Genomic DNA, 18,250 nt, shown 5'->3' with positions numbered 1-18,250 from the left:
TGGCTGTTTTCCTTATTGCCCGCTGGGTCCACCCCAAGCCTCAGAGGTTTAGTTTCCGAGAACATGCTGGGGTCTCCGCGCAGGAGAAGCCTCAGGCGGCATTTTCCTTGGATTATCCTGAGGTCAGAGCATCTGAGAACAGGGCGGCCCGTTGTCTGGTTTTATAACAGTTTCCGGCCGGTCTGGTACAGATGCCTTTAGGTCTGACATTTTGCTTCCGAGCTCTCAGACTCCTTCCACCGAGCCTCCGGCTGCCGAGTGCCGCGGCTCGGAAGTGGTGTCTGCATTCGCTGGGATCTGGGAGGAGAATGTAGTGGCCCTGGAGCCAGTTGTGGCTCCAGGAGTCAGTCTTTTAGACTGTGAGCCCACTGTTGGGTAGGGACCGTCTCTATATGTTGCCAATTTGTACTTCTCAAGCGCTTAGTACAGTGCTATGCACACAGTAAGCGCTCAATAAATACGATTGATTGATTGATTGATTGTGGGGGGCGGTCCTGGGGTCCCCCAGATAAGAAGCAGCGTGGCTTAGTGGAAGGAACGCGGACTTGGGATTCAGAGGACATGGATTTTAATCCCAACTCTGCCACTTGTCTGCTGTGTGACCTTGGGCAAGCCGTGCCTCAGTTACCTCATCTGGAAAATGGGGATTAAAACTGTGAGCCCCATGTGGGACAACCTGATTGCCCTGTATCTGCCCTAGTGCTTAGAACAGTGCTTGGCACATAGTAAGTGCGTAACAAACACAATAATAATAATAATAATGAGCACTCCAGCTTCAGGTAGTCTTGGAAGGACTTCCACGAAATGACACTATGACGAGTCCGGAGGTCATGGGTTTTAATCCCGACTCTGCCACTTGTCAGCTGTATGACCTTGAGCAAGTCACCTTACTTCTCTAGGCCTCAGTTACCTCATCTGTAAAATGGGGATTGAGACCGTGAGCCCCACGTGGGATAGGGACTGAGTACAGTGCCTGGCAAATAGTAGGGCTAAACAAATGCCATAATCATTATTATTATTATTACAATGTGTGCTCTACTAATGCTTGTGTTGTCAAATACGCTTCCCCTTCTAGCATCCACAAGGACCTTCAAAGGTCACCCTACCTGCTTTCAGGGCAGTGACAAGTGGGGAAATTTCTATAGCCTTGAGGGGCACATCATCGAAACCACCCCCCTGCCCCATCCCTGTGATAACTGGTTCAGCTCTGCTACCTAAAAAGTCAAACAAGATGGATCAGTAGCATCAGAGGACTTGAGAAGGATCTGCTCAAAGGCAGACTAAGGGCAGAGTCATTTTATCATATTTATTGAGCACTTAACTGTGCGCAGAGCACTGTACTGAGCACTTGGGCAGAGCTGGCCAGAGATAACTTGGCACCTGACAATTTGTTTTAAATCATCCCCATCCAGTTATTCATTCATTCAATCATATTTATTGAGCACTTACTGTGTGCAGAGCACTGTCCCAAGCACTTGGGCAGAGCTGGTCAGAGATAACTTGGCACCTGACAATTTGTTTTAAATCATCCCCATCCAGTTATTCATTCATTCAATCATATTTATTGAGCACTTACTGTGTGCAGAGCACTGTACCAAGCGCTTGGGAGAGTACAATGTAACAACAAACAGACACATTTCCTGCTCACAGCGAGCTCACAGTCTAGAAGGGGAGACAGATATTAACATAAATAAAGGAATAAATTACAGACATACATAACACACATAAAATGATTTGTAATTATGTTTTAAGAAAACATCACACTGCACATGTAAATTCAAACCTTTAAATCTGACTTGTAAATTTCTCATCAGATTTCCACAGAAATATGAACAAATACCATTTGATAGTCCATTTTCCTCAGTGAGTACAGGGTCTCTAAGGAGAACCCAAAGCTGTGGTTTTGCTTTGGTATACTCTGGGAACAGATGGAGGGTTTGGGGGAACAGAGTGAATATGTAAAAAGGAGTTACAAAAACCAAATACAGTCTTTTATGACCGAGGTCCTGTCCAGGAATGTAGCAATAATTGGCAGTCTTTGAACACTCAAAACAGCTATAAACCCAAATGTGCACACGTACACATATAAATGCTTGCTGTGCCATAGATTTTACGTCTAGCTCAGGGAACTCTTTGAATTGTACAGGGGTAAGTAAGTAACATCCATCCATCTACGCAGGTGTAAGAGAAATTTTAGACCTTTAATCTTCTCTCCCCCACCTTCATTCCCTAGCTCACACTCTATCAGTCAATCAATCAGTTGTATTTATTGAGTGCTTACTGTGTGCAGGACACTACTAAGCACTTGGGAGAGTACAATGCAACAATATAACAGACACATTCTCTGCCCACAATGAGTTTATAGTCTAGAGGGGGACTCCCTCTTCTTCCTTCAAATCCACGGGACCACAAAATCTCCCCAAGTTCAAAACCCCCTTAAAATCCCATTTCCTCCAACAAGGTTTTCCTGATTAATCACAACGCCCACCCCGAGCACTTAACCTATTTTATTCCTTTCTTCAGCACTCATTTACCTATGCATATTTTTCTTTATTTACGTACATGATTTATCTATCTATCTGATGTTTGTTTCACTGTTTCATCCTAATGTGCTTTACTGCTCTGTGCTTTATCCTTGCACTTCCCCCAATTTTCACTCTCTGAAAATAATTTTTGTCTGTTTCCCCCATTAGATTGTGAGCTCTCTGAACGGTGGGAATGTATGTTATGCTACATTTGTATTTTCCCAAGCTTTTCGTACAGTTCCCAAAACTCAGCAGGTACTCAATAGATACAACTGATAGATTGGTTGATCCTATGTAACTCCAGGAATTTTCCCCTTTTATGACTGAGAATTCTTCCAGAATTGCATGAGGATCAAATACAAAGTACCCAAGGAAACGGAATATATCCAATAGAATATGAGCACATTGGGAAATTTGCCTGGCTTTGTTGCCTGGCGAACACATGGAGTATTGTGTATTATTAAATGTACTAAGAGCTGACACCAAACTGAATGAATTGAGTTCAGAGGCAGACCATAGAACAATCGTACTGCTCCACAAAAACAGGTTTACATTTGAATAAACAAGCAATAGGACTCATGGTTCGAATGATTTTGAAGGAATTCTTTACAGGGGTTAAAGGACATTGCCTTTGAGATTTATTTTGCCAAGAAAAACAATGGTAAATTCTAATCTTAACCCATTTCTATATACCACAGAGTAAAGGGGAAGATAGGGTATTTGAGAGGACATAACAGTTTGTCCTCTTTATAACAGCTATGTGAACTGGAAAGGGAAGAGCCAACATCACAACTGTGGACACACAAAGTTGGCTTGACGTTCAGTTGACGACACAAAACAATGATGAAGTAGGCTCCCATCAGACATGACGGATGAGCCTTGGTCACGGAACTTTAGATCCCAGAACTTGTGAGAAGGAATTAATTACAGGGCTCGTGGTTTGCACTTGGTTTGTGCAGTTTCCGTGGAAATCTCTCCGCCTGTAGACCAGGCTTGGGAGGGAGAAGAGCTGATGGAATACGCCTCAAGAAACACGTCACTTCACGTGCAAGTAGCAGGAATAATTGTTTCTCTGGAAATCTGCTTGCTTTATATGAAAAACCCTTTCGTGAGAAAATTAAAGCAAGATATGGCAAGATTTTCATGAGAAAATTAAGGCAAGATATTGAGAAGCAGCGTGGTTCAGTGGAAAGAGCATGGGCTTTGGAGTCAGAGGTCAGGAAATTGAATCCCAGCTCCGTCGATTGTCAGCTGTGTGACTTTGGGCAAGTCACTTTACTTCTCTGTGCCTCAGTTACCTCATCTGTAAAATGGGGATGAAGACTGTGAGCTCCACGTGAGACGACCTGATCACCTTGTATCCCTCCCAGCGCTTAGAACAGTGCTTTGTGCAAAGTGAGCGCGTAACATATGCCATTATTATTATTACAGCGCTTGACATAGCAAGTGCTTAAGAAATAAAGCAATTAGCAATTATTATAAATTAGGTGTATAAGTGTTTCTCTCTCAAAGACACTCAGACTCATGAATGCAGTCTCACAGTTGGCAGTGTCATCTTCAAACCTCAGGACAAGGCAGAGGTGTTCACTACAGAGAGTCCGTTACAGAACTACCTCCAGTTTGGGAGTCAGTCAAGCACTCAATCAACTGAATGTTCGCTTCTGAGATTTTATTTTTCATTCCCAGATCTTTGTCTCCCTCCTCCTTGCAGTTTAAATCCTTTCATTAGCCTAATTTGAAAAAGCTGCAGCTACAGTGATGACTCCACGTGCCTTGGTGAAAAAGTCTAATGTAGCTTCTTAGCCAATTCTCTGAACATATTTCCTGCAGGGTGATGTTTTTCATTTTCCTCATGGAGTTTGCCAGTATGAGGGTGGAGGGGAGGATGAGAGGAGGGAGGGGAGAGAGAGGAGGCAGAAGTAATTGCTTGATTGCTATTGGCTCTTATCATACCTCTCAATCAATCTATCAATCAATGGTACTTAATTGAGGGCTTACTATGTGCAGAGCACTGTACTACACTCTTGGGCTACTACAAACAGAATTAGCAGAATAAGATTTACCTTCTAATTTCAGTAAATCCCTCGTTTCTCCTCCTCCTCAACAGTCCGTGGATATGCTTTTCACTGTCAACTGTTATAACCACTATTCTGATACAAGCTCTCATCACTTTTGTCTGGAAGATTGAAACAGCCGCCTTTGTGGTCTCCCTGCCTCCAGCCTTTCTCTTTCATTCATTCAATTGTACTTACTGAGCGCTTACTGTGTGCAGAGCACTGTACTAAGCTCTTGGAAAGTCAACCCATCATTTAGCTGCCCATACCATCTTATAGAAATGTCCACCTAAATGCAACAGTCTACTTCTCAAAAACCTTTAATGGCTCCTCATGCTGCTTATGTATATATATATATATATATGTATGTGTATATATATATATATATATATATATATATATATAAACTTTTGACTGTCAGTTTCAAGCCTCCCTAGTGGTTGACTCTTATCTGGTGACAGAGGAGCTCAAATCTATTTATTGAGCGCTTACTATGTGCCGAGCACTGAACTAAGAGCTTGGGGGAGTACTATACAACAGAATAATACAACTGTACAATACAACCATACAATTCATTCATTTTAATTCATTCAATCGTATTTATTAAGAGCTTACTGTATGCAGAGCACTGTACTAAGAGCTTGGGAAGTACAAGTTGACAACATACAATGCAACAGGAGCAGGTACTGAAGGAAGGCTGCCGTACACTCCCCCAAGATCCCACCAGAAGAAGAAAGCAAACAACCCCTTAAATAAGAACCCAATATGGCCACCTTTATTCTCCACCCCTTCCCGCACCCAAATTTGCTGTTCCTAAATATACTACAGAATGAGCCTAAATCATCTAATAATCATCATTCACTGGTTCAACCGACATCTATGCTAATGACTAGCATCTGCTGGGTGGATTCTTTGTGAACCTAAACATATAATTAATTAGCTCCCACTTCACATTCCACAAATTATCCCATACCTCGTGGAAATTAAACATTCCTATGAAACTCCCTACCAAGTAAGTCGGTTCTCAGAGTCGAGCTGAATCAATGCAAGGCCCCCGTATAAGCAGACGTTACCCTTGGTCAAACAACCCAAATATTCTGAATGACCTTGAGGGGGGTGATGGGGAGATCTACACACTTGTCTACACACTTACGAACAATCTTCCAGCACTTCTGCACTTAACTTCTACTCATCCTGAACTCTTTTGTGTAGACGTTATTCTTTCAATCCTATTTATTGAGAACTTACTGTGTACAGAGCGCTGATGTTATCCATCTGAACATTCAATTGCTGGCTTTGATTACTCTATTTGTGTATTTTTTTTGTCTTTCTTCCCCATTAGTGAGTAAACTCTGTGTGGGCAAGGAAAGTGTCAATTCTCGGTTTTGTACTTCTCAAATGCTTTGTAACAGGGCATTGCCCCCAGAGGGTGTTAAAGAATAATAATAATAATAATAATAATGATGGCATTTGTTAAGCGCTTACTATGTGCAAAGCACTGTTCTAAGCGCTGAAGAATCCATCAATCATATTTATTGAGCACTTACTGCAGGCAGAGCACTGTACTAAGTGCTTAGGAGAGTTCAATATAAAGAGTTGGTAGGCACATTCCCTTACCACAAGAAATTTACAGACTGGAGTGGGGAAGCAGTATTATAAATAAATTACATATATGTACATTAATAATAACAATAATAATAATAGTGGTATATGTGAAGTGCTTACCTATGTGCCAGGCATTGTACTAAGCTCTGGGGTTGATACAAGCAAATCGGGTTGGACATAGTCCCTGTCCCATGTGGGGCTCACAGTCTCAATCCCCATTTTACAGACGAGGTAACTGAGGCCCAGAGAAGTGAATAGACTTGACCAAGGTCACATAGCAGACAATGGCCAAGCCGGGTTTAGAACCCATGACCTTACTCTATCCATTACGCCATGCTGCTTCTCCTTAGTGCTGCGGGGCTGAGGATGGGGTGAGAGAAAGGTACAAATCAATCATTTAATCAATCAATCAATAGTATTTATTCAGTGCTTACTAGTATAGAGTCCTGAATTGGACATTTTACATAATAGCATTAGAATAAAATGCCAAGCCCCATGTCCATAGACTGCTCCATAAATCTGGTTACTGCGGGTATTTCTTTGAACTCGTTATGGTATTTGTTAAGCGTTTACTATGTGTCAAACACTGTTCTAAGTGCTGGGGTAGATACAAGATAATCAGGTCAGATACAGTCTTTGTCCTACACGGGGCTTACTGTCTAGGTAGGAAGGAGAACAGGTATTGAATCCCCATTTTGTAGTTGAGGAAACTGAGGAGTTTCTGAGGAGGAAACAGAGAAGTTAAATGACTGGCCCAAGATCACACAGCAGAGATGGGACTAGAACCCAGGTCCTACGACTCTTCTCTAGAGTCCACTAGACCATGCTGGCATGAGGGGGCTAATTTATTTTTAACTGCTCAAGGAGCTCCAGAATGATTTCCCTGGTAAAGTTGGCCTTGTGCCGGATAAGTAGAATCTGTTGGTCCTGCATTCCTTGCAAGCATGCAGTTTTCCAAAGTTATTCAGAGTGTAAAAGGTCCTTGTGGTTTGGGAGGAAAACTGCAAACCAATGGCTCTTTCCATCTCTTTTTGTCCATAAAATGGGCCAAACCAATTATTCACTTAGCTTTTAAAAGCTGGACCCCATCAGAGCTAATCATACCTATTACTCTGCCTGCAAAGTCAGGCCAAAGCATTCTGAAAAGATAGATAAATCCTTGCAATGAAATGCCAGTTCATTCATTCAATCGTATTTGTTGAGCGCTTACTGTGTGCAGAGCACTGGACTAAGCGCTTGGGAAGTACAAGTTGGCAACGTATAGAGACGGTCCCTACCCAACAGCGGGCTCACAGTCTAGAAGGGGGCGACAGACAACAAAACAAAACATATTAACAAAATAAAATAAATAGAATAAATATGTACAAATAAAATAAATAAATAAATAGAGTAATAAATGCGTACAAACATATATACATATATACAGGCCAGTTCAGTGCCTCCCTCAAGTCTATTTTTTAGTATATAAATTAAGCACATAAAATAATTAAAGGATTAGTCTACATTGCCCTTAGGAACCTAGAGTCACAAAAGGTCTCATTGGGGTCGCCAACTGTCCCACTTTACCCTGGACAGTCCGATTTTCTGCTGGCCATCGGCAGTGGGTACTTTTACGTTAATTCATTCATTCAATCGTATTTATTAAATGCTCACTGTGTGCAGAGCACTGTACTAAGTGCTTGGGAAAGTACAAGTACAACACAACATTAAACAGTGACATTCCCTGCCCACAACAAGGTCACAATCTAGAGTGGGGGAGGCAGACATCAGTACAAATAAATAAAATTCCAGATCTATACATAAGTGCTGTGGCTTTTATTTTTTTATTTTTAAATGCCCAGCAACGATATAGGTTCTGTGAATTCCCTCCTGGGAGACACTGGGTAACTTACTGAACCACTCTGGGACGCCGTTTCTTCATCTGTAAAATGGGAATAGGATACCTGCCCTCCCTACCTTTTAGACTATAAACCTATGTAGGACAAAGAATGTGCCTATCCTGATGTTCTCATATTTACATACTAAACCCTTTATAATGATCATAGGTAATTACCCTGACTTTGAGGGGAGATCTTTGATGGGTAGTATTCAGAGTAATAATAGCATTTCCTGAGTGCTCACTGTGTGCAGAACATTTTACTAGACTGTAGTAAATTCTTCTACATTCTTCTACATTGTAAATTCTTTTACATTCTTCTAGACTGTGAGCCCACTGTTGGGTAAGGACTGTCTCTATGTGTTGCCAACTTGTACTTCCCAAGCGCTTAGTACAGTGCTCTGTACACAATAAGCGCTCAATAAATACGATTGATTGATTGATTGATTTTACTAAGTAATACAACACCTCGTTGTGGGCAGGGAATGTGTCCGTTATATTGTACTCGCCCATGCACTTAGTTCAGTATGCACTCAATAAATAAGATTGACTGGCTGACTGGAAATTAGGCATGGTTCCTGCCCAGCATCTCGCTTTCATTCAGTCATTATTTATTGAGCGCTTACTGTATGCACAGCGCTGTATTAAGCACTTGGGAGACTGCAAAATAACAATAAGCAGACACATGCCTTGCCCTCTGTGAGCTTCCAGGCTAGAGACTGTATACCTATCAAGATGGGGGAGAGATCTCTGAAAGTCCCTTTTCTACCTCACCTAGATTTCCCCATTTTGGCTCAGAAACAGGAAATCATGAAATAGGCTGTTCAGAGTACGTTCAGAACATGGAAATGCTTCACTGGAAATCTGAATTAGGCAATTCCAAACACTCACCCAAGTTGGAAAGACCACGGATGAATAACACAGTTCCGTTTTGGCCCCTAAATTGCCTCATTTGAAGACTAATATTTGCAAAGTCTAAAGAAATGAGAATTCCCTCCCCTTCCCCACCCCTGGAAGCTGCAGACATTACCATGATGTTTATATGGACTGTGCTTTTTAAAATTAGTTCTTTCGTGTTTTCACATCTTTCTCATTCCCCCAGGACTTGAGGCCATCAGATGGTGATGTCAGATTTACTATGTTCCCTCCTCCCTTATTTTACTTGTACATATCTATTCTATTTATTTTATTTTGTTAGTATGTTTGGTTTTGTTCTCTGTCTCCCCCTTTTAGACTGTGAGCCCATTGTTGGGTAGGGACTCTCTATATGTTGCCAGCTTGTACTTCCCAAGCGCTTAGTACAGTGCTCTGCACACAGTAAGCGCTCAATAAATACGATTGATTGATTGATTGATTGATTGATCTGTGACTCACAAGCCCTAGCATTAAACTAGCAGCGGACGTAAGATAGAAATTGAGAAGCAGCGCGTATATACCTGTATATATGTTTGTACAGATTTATCACTCTATTTTACTTGTACATATTTACTATTCTATTTATTTTATTTTGGTAATATATTTTGTTTTGTTGTCTGTCTCCCCCTTCTAGACTGTGAGCCCGTTGTTGAATGAATGAATGAATACCTGCATCCCCCTCTAGACTGTAAACTCGTTGTGGACAAGGGAATGTGTCTACCAACGCTGATATATTGTGCTCTCCCAAGTGCTTAGGGCAGTGTTCTGCCTACAGTGAGCGCTCAATAAATACGATTGGATGAGAGGGAAAAGGCTCAGCATCAATTACAATGGGGAAGGCCCCTCTACATTAGCACCTCTACAGTGATGTGTTAATGCAGAGCGTTTGGATAACAAAGAAAAGTTGGGGGGGGAGGGAGGAGAGAGAGAGACAGAGACCTTGGCTGGATGTTTGAGGGAGTCACTCTGTTGGTGAACCCTGAATCTTCCTAATCAGGAGGCCAAATAAGGGGCAAATCAATACTACTACTACTACTGCTACTACTACTACTACTACTAATGGTATCTGTTAAGCGCTTACTACATTCATTCATTCAGTCATATTTATTGAGAGCTTACTGTGTGACTGAGCCCCCTCCTTCCTCTCCCCCCCACCTTACCTCCTTCCCCTCCCCATAGCACCTGTATATATGTATATAGGTTTGTACGGATTTATTACTCTATTTATTTATTTTATTTGTACATATTTATTCTATTTATTTTATTTTGTTAATATGTTCTGTTTTGTTGTCTGTCTCCCCCTTCTAGACTGTGAGCCCGCTGTTGGGTAGGGACCGTCTCTAGATGTTGCCAACTTGGACTTCCCAAGCGCTTTGTCCAGTGCTCTGCACACAGTAAGCGCTCAATAAATACGATTGAATGAATGAATGTGTGCACAGTAAGCGCTCAATAAATACGATTGAATGAATGCATGTGTGCACAGTGAGTGCTCAATAAATACGATTGAATGAATGAGTGTGTGCAGAGCACTGGACTAAGCGCTTGGGAAGTCCAAGTTGGCAACATCTAGAGACGGTCCCTACCCAACAGCGGGCTCACAGTCTAGAAATGGGGAGACAGAGAACAAAACAAAACATATTAACAAAATAAAATCAATAGAGTAAATATGTACAAGTAAAATAAATAGAGTAATAAATCCGTACAAACATAGAGAACAAAACAAAACTTATTAACAAAATAAAATAAATAGAATAAATATGTACAAATAAAATAAATAAATAGAGTAATAAATCCGCACAAACATTTATACATATATACAGGTGCTGTGGGGAGGGGAAGGAGGTAAGGGGGAGGGGGAGGAGGGGGAGAGGACATGCCAAGCACTACATGCCCAGCACTGTTCTAAGCGCTGGGGTAGATACAATAATAATAATAATAATGGCATTTGTTAAGCGCTTACTGTGTGCAAATCACTGTTCTAAGCGCTGGGGAGGGTACAAGGTGATCAGGTTGCCCCACGTGGGGCTCACAGTCTTCATCCCCATTTTACAGATGAGGGAACTGAGGCACAGAAATGTGAAGTGACTTGACCAAAGTCACACAGCTGACAAGTGGAGAAGCCGGGATTAGAACCCACGACCTCTGATTCCCAAGCCCAGTTTCTTTCCACTAAGCCACGCTTGCTTCTCAAATAGACCTTACTGAGCTCCGTTTATGAGACTTGCCCTGAATTGGCCCGGGGAAATCCTCCAAGCACGTGAACAGGGAAAATCTCTGCAAGGGTTAAATGTAGACGGTCAAGGGTTAAGCTGTTATTTGTCTAGGAAGGGATGGGGGAGAGGGGGGAGAAAGGGGGAGGAGGGAGGAAGGGTCAAAGGGCACCGGAGTAGTGGCTATACAGGAGCCTGGGATTCAGAAGGTCATGGGTTCTAATCCCAGCTCTGCCACTTGTCTGCTCTGTGACCTTAGGCTAGTCACTTCACATCTCTGTGCCTCAGTTATCTCATCTGCAAAATGGGACTGTGTCCCACTCAATCTCACTTGGAGAAACAGCGTGGCTCAGTGGAAAGAGCCCAGGCTTTGGAGTCAGAGGTCATGGGTTCCAATACCGGCTCCACCAGTTGTCAGCTGTGTGACTTTGGGCAGGTCGCTTAACTTCTCTGTGCCCTCAGTTACCTCATCTGGAAAATGGGGATTCAGACTGTGAGCCCCATGTGGGACAACCTGATCACCTTCCCAGCGCTTAGAACAGTGAACGGCTCATAGTAAGCGCTTAACAAATACCATCATTATTATTATTATCATTAGTGGCTTACAAGATAATCAGGTTATCCCATGGGGGGGCTCACAGCTTTAATCATCATTTTGCAGATAAGATAACTGAGGCACAGAGAAGTTAAGCGGCTTGTCCATGGTCACAGAGCAGACAAGTGGCGGAGCCCGGATTAGAACCCACGTCCTCTGACTCCCAAGCCCAGGCTCTTTCCACTAAACCACACTGCTTCTCCCCCTTCTAGACTGTGAGCCCACTGTTGGGTAAGGACCGTATTTATATGTTGCCAACTTGTACTTCCCAAGCGCTTAGTACAGTGCTCTGCACACAGTAAGTGCTCAATAAATACGATTGATTGATTGACTGATTGATTAAGGCCCTGCTGAGAGCTCACCTCCTCCAGGAGGCCTTCCCAGACTGAGCCCCTTCCTTCCTCTCCCCCTCGTCCCCCTCTCCATCCCCCCATCTTACCTCCTTCCCTTCCCCACAGCACCTGTATTTATGTATATATGGTTGTACATATTTGTTACTCTATTTATTTATTTATTTATTTATCTTACTTGTACATTTCTATCCTATTTATTTTATTTTGTTGCTATGTTTGGTTCTGTTCTCTGTCTCCCCCTTTTAGACTGTGAGCCCACTGTTGGGTAGGGACCGTCTCTATGTGTTGCCAATTTGTACTTCCCAAGCGCTTAGTACAGTGCTCTGCACATAGTAAGCGCTCAATAAATACGATTGATTGATTTATTGATTGATTGATTGATTGATTTTCCACTAGGCCACTAGCCTCTTCTCTTCTTTCCCAGGGTGTGCAGGTCAAAGAGGGCGTTAAATGGAGGCTGGGGTGATATCTTCTAGTCAGTTTTGGGGAGTAGTTTTACAGAACCTGACACCTCACTTATTTACAAAGTGCTTACTAGGTGCCAAGCACTGTGTTAAACCCTGTGGAAGATAATCAGATAAAAACCAATTAAGCCCTCATTTCCTCTTCTCCTCCTCCCTTCTGCATTACCCTTCAACTCGGTTTAGTACCTTTTATTCACCCCCCTCTCAGCCTCACAGCACATAGGGCTCAGTGAGAAGAGCCCGGGCTTTGGAGTCAGAGGTCATGGGTTCAAATCCCGGCTCTGCCACTTGTCAACTGTGTGACTTTGGGCAAGTCACTTCACTTCTCTGGGCCATTTTTCTCTCATCTGTAAAATGGGGATTAAGACTGTGAGCCCCACATGGGACAACTTGATCATCTTGTAACTTCCCCAGCGCTTAGAACAGTGCTTTGCACATAGTGAGTGCTTAATAAATGCCATTATTATTATAGGTACATATCGGTAGCTTATTTATGTACGTCAGTATCGTCTCCCACTCCAGATTGTAAGCCTGCTGTGGGCAGAGAACACGTCTACCAACTCTGTTATATTGTACTCTCTGGAGCGCTTAGTCCAATCAATCATATTTATTGAGCACTTACTGTGTGCAGAGCGCTGTACTAACCACTCAGGAGAGTGCAATATAACAGACACATTCCCTGCCCACAATGAGCTTACAGTCAGTCTAGGTGGGGAGATGGATATTAACATAAATAAATAAATTACTGATATTTATGTAAGTGCTGTAGGGCTGGTGGGGGGGGAGGAATAAAGGGAGGAAGTCAGGGTGATGCAGAAGGGAGTGGAAGAAAAGGAAAAGAGGGTTTAGTCAGGGAACACTTCTTGGAGGAGGTGTGCTTTTAGAGCAATTGTCTGTCAGATATGAGGAGAGAGAGTGTTCCAGGGCAGAGGCAGGATGAGGGTGAGAGACGTTGGCCACGAGGTAGCCAAGACAGAGGTTCAGCAAGTAGTGACATTAAAGGAGTGCAGTATGCAGGCTAGGTTGTAGTAGAAAAGTAGCAAAATGAGGTAGGAGGGGCAAGGTGATTGAGTGGTTAGGGGTTTCTGTTTGATGTGGAGGAGGATGGGCAGCCATCGGAGGTCCTAGAGGAGTGGGGAACTATGGACTGAACATTTTAGTCGAGAAATGATCCAGCCAGCGGAGTGAAGTATGCCCTGAAGTGGGGAGAGACAGGAACCTGGGAGGTCAGCAAGGAGACTGATGATACACTAACCAAGGTTGGATAGGATAAAGTCATGGATTAATGTGGTAGCAGTGTGGATGGAGAGAAAAGGGTGGATTTTAGCAATGTTATGAACCAACGGGATTTAGTGATAGATTGAATATGTGGGTTGAATGAGAGAGAGAAATCAGAGATAATACCGAGTTTACTGGCTTGTGAGCCAGGAAGGATGGTGGTGCTATCTACAGTGAGAGGAAAATTAGGGGAAGGACAGGGTTTGGGTGGCACTTAGTACAGTGCTCTGCATACAGTAAGCGCTCAATAAATACGACAATGAATGAAAGGTAAGAAGTTCTGTTTTGGACGTGGTAAATTTGAGGTGAAGACAGGACATCCAATAGAGATGTCTTGAAGGCAGAAGGAGATTCATTCATTCAATCATTTAATCGTATTTATTGAGCGCTTACTGTGTGCAGAGCACTGTACTAAGCGCTTGGGAAGTACAAGTTGGCAACATATACTGCATATACAGACGGTCCCTACCCAACAGCAGGCTCACAATCTAGAAGGGGGAGACAGAGAACAAAACAAAACATAGTAACAAAATAAAATAAATAGAATAGTAAATATGTACAAGAAATCAATCAATCAATCAATTGCATTTATTGAGTGCTTACGGTGTGCAGAGCACTGTACTAAGCGCTTGGGAAGTACAGTTGGCAACATATACTGCATATACAGACGGTCCCTACCCAACAGCAGGCTCACAATCTAGAAGAGGAGACAGACAACAAAACAAAACATATTAACAAAATAAAATAAATAGAATAGTAAATATGTACAAGGAATCAATCAATCGTATTTATTGAGCACTTACTGTGTGCAGAGCACTGTACTAAGCGCTTGGGAAGTCCAAGTTGGCAACATGTAGAGACAGTCCCTACCCAACAGTGAGCTCACAGTCTAGAAGGGGGAGACAGAGAACAAAACCAAGCATATTAAGAAATGCATTTCAGCAGTGAATTTTACAGATGAAGAGGGCCAATGATCTGATCCAGGTTATACAGCAGGCCGGTAGATGGGATTAAAATCCAGCTCTCCTGACACAGAGTTCCACATTCTTTCCAGTAAACCACATCAGGCCTCCCTCCTAACATGTGCATCTCTCTCTCTCTCTCTTGGACTGGGCAGTCCCTGAAACGCCTTCTGATTCTTCTGGGGAAACAAAAACTGCTTTGTGGGCTCAGCTACATGGGTCTGATTTGCAGCCAGGACAGCAGATCTTGGCCGGGGACTTTTCCATTCTGTTTACTAGAGATTTTTCTAGTCCCTCCACCGAGTCCTCTTGGCTTCCCCCACAGACAGCGTCTCTCAGGCCATGCATGTTCCAAAATGCACCGGAGCCACAGAGAAACTGACCACTGTCTCCAGTTCTTTCCAGGAAGTGAACAGATCTAGGTTGAGTCACAGGAATCTGAGGCAACATGATTCATTCATACATATCTTTTGGAGGTGGAAGTTTTCCACCCTCCCAGATCTGCAGAGGGTGATCCCTGCTCTGCTTCTCCCAGCCCCGCCACCCAACTCCCTTGTGGGTTTTAATACTTCTTGCCTACTGGATTGCTATGAGACACACTACGTTTGCGCTGTTGGATGCAGGTCTTGGGCTCTGGAGATGATGACCTCATGGGCCCTTTTTTCTTACTTCTGTGTCTGGGATTCAGATGAGGTCAGAGAGCTCATTTCCCTGATGGGCAAGTCAGGGGGTTCGTGCGTCTTCACAGTAATTCCTCTCCTGGTTCTCCTCCTATCTCTCTGGCCACTCGCTCTCATCTCTTTCCTAGTCTCTTCCTCTGCCTCCCTTCCTCTAACTGTGGGAGTCCCATAAAGCTCAGTTTTGGGGTCCCTTCTATTTTCCATCAACTCCCCTGCCCTTAGAGAACTCATTCACTTCTACAGCTTCAATTACCAACTCCAGTCGGATAATTACTAAATCTACCTCTCCTTCTCTGCAGTCTCACAATTTTCCATCAACACCCCTGCCCTTAGAGAACTCATTCACTTCTACAGCTTCAATTACCAACTCTAGATGGATAATTACTAAATCTACCCCTCCTTCTCTGCAGTCTCACATTTTCTCCTGCCTGTAAACTCATTATGGGCTAATTCTATTGTATTGTACTCTCCCAAGCACTTAGTACAGTGCTCTGCACATTATAAGCACTCAATAAAATACCATCACCAACACCTCAAACTTAACATGTCCAAAACAGAATTCCTCATCTTCCCACCCAAATCCTGTCCTCCCCTGACTTTCCCATCACTGTGGACAATACCACTATCCTCCCTATTACACAAGCCCATAACCTTGGCATCATCCTTTTTTTAATGGTATTTGTTAAGCACTTACCATGTGCCAGGCACTGTTCTAAACACTCTAGTAAATACAACCTAATCAGGTTTGCCACAGATCCACATGGGGTCACAGTCTCAATCCCCATTTTACAGATGAGGTAACTGAGGCACAAAGAAGCGAAGTGATTTGCCCAAGGTCACACAGCAGACAAGTGGAGCTAGGATCAGAACACAGGTCCCTCTGATTCCCAGGCCTGGGCTCTATCGAGAAGCAGCGTGGCTCAGTGGAAAGAGCCCGGGCTTGGGAGTCAGAGGTCATGGGTTCTAATTCCGGCTCCAGCACATGTCTGCTGTGTGACCTTGGGCAAGTCACTTAACTTCTCTGAGCCTCAGTTCCCTCATCTGTAAAATGGGGATTAAGAATGTGAGCTCCACGTTGGACAACCTAATCACCTTATATCTTCCCAGTGCTTAGAATAGTGCTTTGCACATAGTAAGCACTTAACAAATGCCATTATTATTTTTATTATTATCCAGTAGGCCACACTGCTTCTGACTCATTTTTCACTCAACCTCGACTCATTTTTCTCTTTCAAACCACGTATTCAACCTGTCACCAAATCCCGTTAGTTCTACCTTCACAACATCGCTAAATCTGCCCTATCCTCTCCATTCAAACTGCTACTATGCTAAACCAAGGACTTCAGTCAATGTTATTTATTGAGCACTCACTGAACCTCCCTGTTGCCTCCCTCTCTCCACTTCAGTCTTTATTTCACTCTCCTGACCGGATCATTTTTTCTAAAAAAATACTCAGTCAACATTTCTCCACTTCTCAAGGACATCAGGTGATTGCCCATCTATTATTATTATTATTATTATTATCCACATCATTGGCTTTAACACGTTCAATCAGCTCATTCCCTCCTACTCCGCTGATTTCCTGCTAATAATAATAATGGGATTTGTTGAGCGCTTACTATGTGCCAAGCACTGTACTAAACACTGGGGCGATACAAACAAATCAAGTTGGACACAGTCCCTGTCCCATGCGGGGCTGACAATCTCAATCCCATTTAATGGATGAGGTAACTGAGGCACAGAGAAGTGAAGTGATTTGTCCAAAGTCACACAGCAGACAAGTGGCAGAGCTGGGATTAGAACCCATGACCTTCTGATTTGTAGACCTGTTTTCTAGCTACTACACCATGCTGCTTCCCATCTCTCATTCACTCCCCCACTTCTCATTCATCTCTCGTCTTTCTACCCCATTTCTGTCACCCCTCTCCCTCCCTCCATCCCATTTTCTCTCTTCCCCCATCACCTTTGTTTCAATTCTAACAATTTTCTAAAGTAGCTGCTTGGGCTACCTGGTCCTACTGACACTTTTTTGAAGTTGGTGAAGTGAATTGGGGAGCAAGAGCTAAGGGTTGGATCTCTGGATGAAACTCCAGAGGCTGCTGTGCTTGAAATAAACCAGTTGCTTTTATATTCACGGTAAAAAGTTCACACCTAGTGAAGCATTTATTTACTATCATCACCATGAAACAAACACAACAAATCTGAGAAAGTTGCCTAAGTGGGGCTGGAGGGAGCGAAGTCAACAAGCTTTCTCATCTTTTCCAGCTTTTTTGGAGAGATTTCAAAAAAAGCCCACAATGAAGTGTCCTCTCCTTTCTTTCTGGACTTGTCCTGTGAACTGTCAGAAATTCCGTGGATATGGGCTTCCAAGTGTAAAGTCAGATATGCAAAAGTTCATTTTCAATCTCTGGGCAACTTTTGATCCTTCATTACACCTTCTGAGAAACAGATTAATCCAAAGGCATCAAACAAACAGTGGAAAAGCAATTGAATCAGTGTTGAAGTAAAGCGATGACACCTGGAAAAGATCTAATTTAATTATGGTATTTATTAAGAACCTACTATGGGCCAAGCATTGTGTTGAACATTGGGGTAGATTCAAGATAGTGAGATCAGATATAGATCCTAATCCCCATTTTACAGGTGAGGAAACTAAGGCTAGGGAGGTTCAGCAATTTAGCCAAGATCACCCAGCAGACCAGGATTTAGAACCATCTCCTGCCCAGTTCTGTG

This window comes from Tachyglossus aculeatus, chromosome 9 (genome assembly GCF_015852505.1).
Source record: "Tachyglossus aculeatus isolate mTacAcu1 chromosome 9, mTacAcu1.pri, whole genome shotgun sequence".
Classification (NCBI taxonomy): Eukaryota; Metazoa; Chordata; class Mammalia; order Monotremata; family Tachyglossidae; genus Tachyglossus; species Tachyglossus aculeatus.
This window is presented reverse-complemented; position numbering follows the sequence as displayed.